This window comes from Dipodomys spectabilis, unplaced genomic scaffold (assembly GCF_019054845.1).
Source record: "Dipodomys spectabilis isolate Male_0828 unplaced genomic scaffold, ASM1905484v1 ptg000030l, whole genome shotgun sequence".
NCBI lineage: Eukaryota > Metazoa > Chordata > Mammalia > Rodentia > Heteromyidae > Dipodomys > Dipodomys spectabilis.
In genome coordinates this window covers 5,620,923-5,628,865 of record NW_024870707.1, presented here as the reverse complement: position 1 = coordinate 5,628,865, position 7,943 = coordinate 5,620,923, and the positions used below count along the sequence as shown (strand labels likewise).

Sequence of the window (7,943 nt, the reverse complement as noted above, 5' to 3'; positions counted from 1 at the left end):
TTATTTACTTGTCAATCATGAAGGATATTTTCACTGGGTATGATAGTCTAGATTCGCAACTGTTGTCTTTCAAGGCTTGGATTATGTTTTTCCATATCCTCCTTTCCTGTAGAGTTTGTGTCAAAAAATCTGCTGCTGTTTTAATGGGCTTGTCATTGTATGCTACTTGTCTCATCTTTTACAGTTTTTTTTTTTGGGGGGGGGGGGTCTGGTCGTGGGGCCTGAACTCTGGGCCTGGGTGCTGTCCCTCAGCTCTTCAGCTCAAGGCTAGTGCTCTACCACTTGAGTCACAGCGCCACTTCCGGCTTTTTTTCTTTTTTGCTTATGTGATGCTGAGGAATCAAACCCAGGGCCTCAAGCATGCAAGGCAAGCGCTCTACCACTGAGCCACCTTCCCAGCCCATCTTTTGCAGTTTTTAATATACTTTCCTTATTCTCTATTCTGAGTGTTTATATCATAATGTGTCTAGGAGTGTCTCAAATTTAATCTTGCCTGTTTGAAGATCTGTAAGTCTCTATTATATGGATGACACTCTTTCAAGTTTGGATACGTTTTCTGACATTGTTTTATTGAATCAATTCTCAATGGCTTGCTTTTAATTCTTCTTCTTCCTCTATCTCAATAATTCATAGGTTTGCTCTTCCAACAGAGTCCAAGAAGTCTTGAAAATTCGCTCAGAATCTTCTAAGTGTGTTTTTAATATATTTAGCATTTGATGTAATTCCTCTGTTTTATTTCAACCTCTCATACACTGTTTTCAACTTCTTCTGTTCTATTAACCCAGACTTTTCATTGAGTTCTTTTATTTGGGAAATTTTGCTCTTCTTTGCCAAGATTTCAGTTTGATTATCTTTTTTAGATTTCCATACTTTTATTAAAGTTCTCTCTCCTGATCTGCATTACATTCATTATTTTATTTGGGTGACTCTTTATATTCTTGTGGTTTGCTTTCTTTTGTGTTTTTAATGTGAAGAGAGCAACAATCCTATGCTAGAATGGAGACGTTGGTAGATAAATGGCCTTTAGCCAATTCACAGAAACAAAAAACTTACAGTTAAGCAAATGTAACATCAGAGCAACCAAACCAAAACAGAGACAACCGAGGTTATACAAAACAAGATATGGTTTTGTAGTGTTATTCTCTCTCTCTTTCTCTCTCTCTCTCTCTCTATCTATCTATCTATATCTTTGCAAGTGACAAAAGGCTGCTTTACATCTGTATACAGAGTTTTGCTTCCTTCAAAAGACATTACCTGGAGTCATGTCCTTCAGAGTTCAAGCTGATGACAGATATCCCTATTGTTTAACATGAAGCTGCTTTGCTAACTAGGCATCTGAAGTGGCTGCCTCTATCTAATTGTGGGCCACACTGGACTTTTTTGAGCTACTTTAGTTTGGCAGCAAGTTCCACACATATGCAGGTTCTGGGGTGCTAAAATTTCTTCTGCAGTAAGAACTATAGCCACTGTCTAGTTGCCTAGAAACTCTCGTTCACCTACCTCTTAGCCCTAACCTGGGCATTTCTAGCCTCTGGTTTCTAAGCCACAGCACAGCTTTGCACAGATTAAACATTTAATGGCAAACGTTAGACCCTCTGCTTTCCCTTCACACTCCTCTTATATAATTGATTTATACCCAGGTTCTATGGAAAAATGGCTTGTGGGGATTGGAGGTGTAGTAAAGTGGTAGAGTGCCAACCCTGAGTGAAAAAAAGCTACATAACAGCAGAGGTCCTGAGTTCAAGCCCAAGCATTATTTTTTTTAAGGGGAGGAAGGTTGTGAATTTGAGAGTATGATTTCTCTTTGTCCCTAGGGCCCCAGAGAAACTTTCTCAAGATGACGACTCTCTTTGCCCTCTGAGAGATGGGAGGACACAGAATTTCTTGATTTTCCCCAGTCCAGCTTCTCATAGTGGATTAGTCACTGCATCACAGGGCAGTGTGCTGGGGATAGGCTGATGGGTTGTGTGTGCTTCTCCCACAGGTGAAGTTGGAAATCTCTCCATGTGATTTTACCTGGTATTTCCATCTTCAGTGTCTCCATTCCCATTCAGGAGAGAATCCACTTCAAAGTCTTTGTTGCTTTCCTTCTGCTGCGATCCTTGTTCTGTGATTTTTCCAGGTCCTTGTGACACCCCTGTGGTTTCTCCACTCTTACCTTCCTCAGAATACGGTGACTTTTGTGCCACCAAATTCTTTTCATTCACAGAATGAAAATGATAGATGCTAAGCCGGGCGCTGGTGGCTCACGCCTGTAATCCTAGCTACTGAGGAGGCTGAGATCTGAGGATTGCGGTTCAAAGCCAGCCCGGGCAGGAAAGACCGTGAGACTCCTATCTCCAATAAACCACCAGAAAACCGGAAGTGGCGCTGTGGCTCAAGTGGTAGAGTGCTTGCCTTGAGCTGAAGAGCTGAGGGACAGCGCCCAGGCCCAGAGTTCAAGCCCCACGACCGACAAAAAAAAAAAAAAAAAAAGAAAATGATAGATGCTTTCAATATGTCATTTCTTTCCACTTTGCATCCTCTATGTGTTTCTAATTCCAATAGCACTTTTTAATGAAATTCGGTGCACTGACATTTGGTGCATAAATGTTAACAACTATTATAGCCTCTTGATGGATTTTTCTCTTTATCAATATGACCTTCCTTTTCTCTTTTAATTTGTTTGAAGTCAACTTTATCGGGTATTAATATGTTTGTCCTACTTTCTTTTAGCGTCCATTTGGAAGAACGTTTCCCAAACTTTTTGTCCTGAACCAATATTTGTTTTTGGCAGTGAGTGTGTCAGGTAGCAGTTGGAGGTAAGCATCTTGGTCTCTGAGTAAAACTAGTGAGTCAGAAAGTATGCTCTGCCATTCTCAAAGCCTTCTCAGGAAATTTAATGGCTTTTCTGGATGTTCCAAAATCAGCTTCTCCCTTCTCTGCACAACCTTCCAGTTTAAGGTTTCCTTTGGACAGTAGAAGGAAAATAGCAACCGCTATCAAATGCTGTGGCCTGCCTCTGGAGTCCGGCATCTTTCTTTTGTCTTTGGGTGGCTCTGGACTAGCCAGCAGCTGCCCAAACACTTCCTTCATTTTATCAATAGAGACCCAGATTTCCCAGAGCCAGGAGTGTCTTCCCCCAGCCATAGATCTAAGGCCATGTGTGGAGAATTTAGTTAGCTTATTTAACCAAAAGTTTTCTTGGGAATCAAATATGTTTACACCTCACCCTGAGCTTAGGCTGACAGTAGCCCTCAAGGAATAGCACTGGATATAAGGGAAATCACACAATTATACTCACTCATCAGTCCATGGCTGTGTGTGAGACTTTTACTTTGTTGAAAGATTTCTTGAAGGACATATGCTGAGCTCCAAGGACTGGAACCAGTTTAACTTTCTGACTCACTTCCAGCCAACACTTTTGCCCTAAATATGGGGCACGGATACAAGTCAGAAGCTGACCAATGTCCCAGACAAGGCTTACAGACCTATGTTCAGCCCTCAGTGACAATACTTGTTTTTTTCACAAAGGAGCTGTTTTGGGTAATTCTTGCCAGAAGCAGAGAAAGACAGAATAAGAACTTAATTAATTAGCCAATGAGCACTGAGCTGGGATGGTTCTAGCTCTCTCTGAGAAATGGATCCCTTGTCTCTTTTACAGATCTACTAGTACTATTTTTCAAATTTGCCTAGCTACTATTGGTCTTTTTGCCAGTGTCTTCGCTAGCTTACTAGCTTACTTGTCTCTTATTTTAGCCATCTACCATAGATTCTGGTCCACGGTGACACAAGGAAGTGGTTATCTGTCAGCAATATGCCACTTTGCATTCCCATCAAGACTGAAGTTGTTTTGTAATGAGGTAGAAATCAGAAAAGAAGAAATAGGTCAGTGATATCTTTATCTTTTTTTATAGAGAGGCAAGTGTACTCAGAGTTATTAATAGATATAGATACAGTAAAGGGACCTAAGTATAGAAAATTAAACATACTACTTAAACTTAGCCAATTGCATGTGAGGAAAATGTATTATCTTTCAGAACAGGGAACCAATAAATACAATATAAAACTAGTTAAAATAGCTTTATAAAATAATAGCTAACATTATTTTACTGTTTCTATATGTTGGTCACTTTCTGCATTGCTTATAGGCATTACAGTATTTACTACTCAAAACAGGCCTACAATATACCAGGATGTATTCTGCATGCTATCAACAAGAAACATATGTAAGGGGTTAGATAACTTGCTCAAAATCAGGTAAGTAAAAGTAGCAAGATGAGTACGAAAGCTTTTATAATCATGGTAGTGAGAATATTGTGAGCAAGAGTGGGAAAAGACTAATGTACAGAGAAAATGAAGAAGCAATCATGTACTGGCTGCCTGTATAAACATATAATAGGGAAAAATATATATCAGTGTGTATTGTAACTGAATAGACAACATGAAGCATACAGATAAATCATCTTACAACTACTGCAAGCTTTCATAGGGGAAAAAAATTGAACTGATGCAATTATCTGGAGAAAGCATAAACCTAAGTTCACTTTGTGGAAGTACAGAGAATGAGCTGGCCCAAAAGAGGAATCCAGTGAGGAACTGATCACAGATTGAAGCTCATGTGGCCATTAGATTACCACACAGTTAGTGTGTGGTAGAAGAGACAAAACCAGGGCTGGGAAGGTAGCTCAGTGGTAGAGTGCTTGCCTTGCATGCCAGAGGCCCTGGGTTCGATTCCTCAGCACCACACAAGCAAAAAAGAAAAAAGCTGGAAGTGGTGTTGTGGCTCAAGTGGTAGAGCGCTAGCCTTGCGCTGAAGAGCTGAGGGACAGCGCCCAGGCCCAGAGTTCAGGCCTCACAACCAGACCCCCCCCCCAAAAAAAACGAGACAAAACTATCCATGTGGTTGAAATAAATGTTAGCTTGACACTGTACAACCTTAAAAATAAAATCCTGTGTCTCCTACCTTCACAGAAATTTCCAAAATCTAAACCAGGAGGAATTCAACTCAAAAGGCAAACTCAACACTCAGCTCCATAAGATTCAGAAAGTACCCAAGGAATATCTTCCACCTTCAAGAATTCTGAGAAAATATATTCCATAAGGGAGCCAGGACTTGAAAACTCAACTTTAACCAGAGAGGAAAAAAAAAGATTTTGTTCAATTCTAGGGGAGAAAATTTTGCAGTTAGCATTTTTCTTAATTCTAGGAATCCTTTTATGTCATTCTTATATTCCACATTAAATTCATGGCCGAGAATAACTTCACTAGTAACTGAGTTCATTCTCATGGGCTATCCTGGCTACCCCAAATGGGAGGCTCCCCTCTTTTTGATGTTTCTCAGTTTCTACTTGCTACCCTTGTAGGAAATGTGGGCATGATTGTTCTCATCCATGTAAACATCCAACTCCACACCCCTATGTACTTCTTCCTGAGCCACCTCTCCCTGCTGGATGCCTGCTACACCTCAGTCATCACCCCTCAGATCCTGGCCACCCTTGCCACAGACAAAACTGTCATCTCCTATAGCCGATGTGCTGCCCAGTTCTTCTCCTTCACCGTCTGTGCAGGTACAGAGTGCTTCCTGCTGGCCGTGATGGCCTATGATCGATATGTTGCAATCAGTAGCCCACTGCTCTACACTGCAGCCATGAACCCCAGAGTCTGCTGGACTTTAGTGATGGGAACTTACATCTGTGGTGTGTCTGGGGGTATTCTACGTACCTCATGCACCTTCTCTCTTTCCTTCTGTGAGGACAACAAGATCAACTTCTTCTGTGATGTCCTACCCTTGCTGAAGATTTCCTGCAGTGACACCAAAAATGTTGAGATTATCCTTGTCTTCTTTGCCAACGTTGTGATTTTGGTCAATGCTTTGGTCATCCTGATTTCCTACCTGCTCATCCTCAAGTCCATTCTGAGGATGAAGTCTCCAGGTGGCAGGGCCAAGACATTCTCTACATGTGCCTCCCACCTCACGGCTGTGGCCCTGTTCTATGGAACCCTCACCTTCATGTACATACGGAGTGGCTCAGACACATCCTTGGAGGAAGACAAGATTGTGTCTGTCTTCTACACTGTGGTCATCCCCATGCTGAACCCTCTGATCTACAGCCTGAGGAACAAGGATGTGAAAGCTGCCTTCAGAAAGGTCACTGGTAGATTCCAGGTGTTCCAAAGCAAATAGACTTGAGGGACTAGTAGTCACTCTGTCTGTCTCTCTCTCTCTGTCTCTCTCTCTCTGTCTCTCTCTCTCTCTCTCTCTCTCTCTCTCTCTCTCACACACACACACACACACACACACATTATATATGTATGTGTGTATATATATAATATATATATATATATATATATCTTTCTCATTTCTCCCTCTTTAGCTCTTCTGTCTCTATGTATCTTTTGCCAGGGTTTAAACTCAGTGGCCTCACCTTATCATTGCTCAGGTGGTGCTCTACCACTTGAATTATACCTCTAGCCTGGCTTTTGCTGGTTATTTTTGGAGCTAGAATGTAGAGAAATTTTCTTCTCTGACTTCAAACCTCAGTCCTCTATAAGTCAGCCTCTTAAGTTGCTAGAATTGCAGGTGGGAGCCACCTGGGCCCAGCTGAATCTCTTCATCAATTTTGTGGCCACATGAATGAATCTTCATTGATACCAGCCTTCACACACACACACACACACACACACACACACAATATATATATATATACATATATGTGTGTGTATATATATATATATATATATATATATATATATATATATATTCACATAGAGAGAAAACAGACAAGTGTCACCAGGCATACAAATGCTGCAACAGGATAAACTTTGAGTAGTACTCTCTTTTTATAACTGCCTCCCAAATTCAGTACATTCTTTGCCACTCAGCTCTTTCCTAATATTCTCTGATAGTATCATTTACAGAATGATAAAATAATGTCCCTGAAGTTTCGAGTTACTGCTCCTGACCCAGAGACTTGCCATTCTTTATTGTCTTTACTGTCACTACCCGCACTGTGTTTTGTGTCAAAAACTATCACTGAGAATCCCTTATGAACTGTACGAATTTGCCATCTGTTTCACTTTGAATACAATACATGATTGGTCACCTCAGCTAGCATTGAGTATGATCTAACATAAGACGCCCAGTACGGCACCTTCCCTCTTAGTGTCTCTTCCTTCCTGCTCAGGCCAGAGTAATTGAACTTTGAAATTGCCTTACCAATCCATAACTCACTGTCGTTTCAGTTCCCGCTTTCTTGTTATGCTGGTATCTTCAAGATGAACTAAGTCCTATGACCTTTGGGAAGTTTCCTCAAATCCCAACTCTAATTTCTAAAGGATAAAACACATTGATTCTCTCCTCATTCTATTGACTTCCTCTCTCTCATCAAACATCCTGTTTCTAAGTATAGTAATATTGGGGAGAACAAACAGACAGATAGGGAGAGATGGGCCACCTACTACCTCTCAGGCAAAGACGTGATAGGAGGGGAAGCAATCCATAGGAAAGGAACCAACCATGATTCCAGCATCAGACTAGCAGACTAAGAAATCCTTGACAGTAGAATCCAAGGTCTCCATCTCCATTTGCCTGTCAGTAAATATTTTTTCAAATATGTTACATATCTGGTCCCACCTGAGTTTCATGATAGCACTTTCCAGCATATGATAAACATAGGCTTCCATTTTTCAATGAGAAAACATTTTCTCCCTGAGCACCTGTGCCCATACCTCTAATTCTAGCTATTCAAGAAGCTGCAATGAGGATCTTGATTCCAAGCCAACCTGGGCAGGAAAGTCTGCAAGACTCTTATCTACAATTAGCCCCCAAATAGGTGAAAGTAGAGCTGTGGCCCAAGTGCTAGAGCACTAACCTTGAGCACAAAAGTTCAGAGACAGCGCCGAACCCTGAGTTCAAGCCCCAAAACCAGCAGAAAGGAAGGAAAACATTTTCTCATACCTCA

General features: G+C 41.2%; 1 pseudogene; it reads left to right on the top strand.

The window, feature by feature from the left end:
- The first annotated feature begins 5,227 nt into the window (after positions 1 to 5,227).
- LOC122104799 lies at positions 5,228 to 6,166 on the top strand (annotated as a pseudogene).
- The last annotated feature ends 1,777 nt before the right edge of the window (positions 6,167 to 7,943 follow it).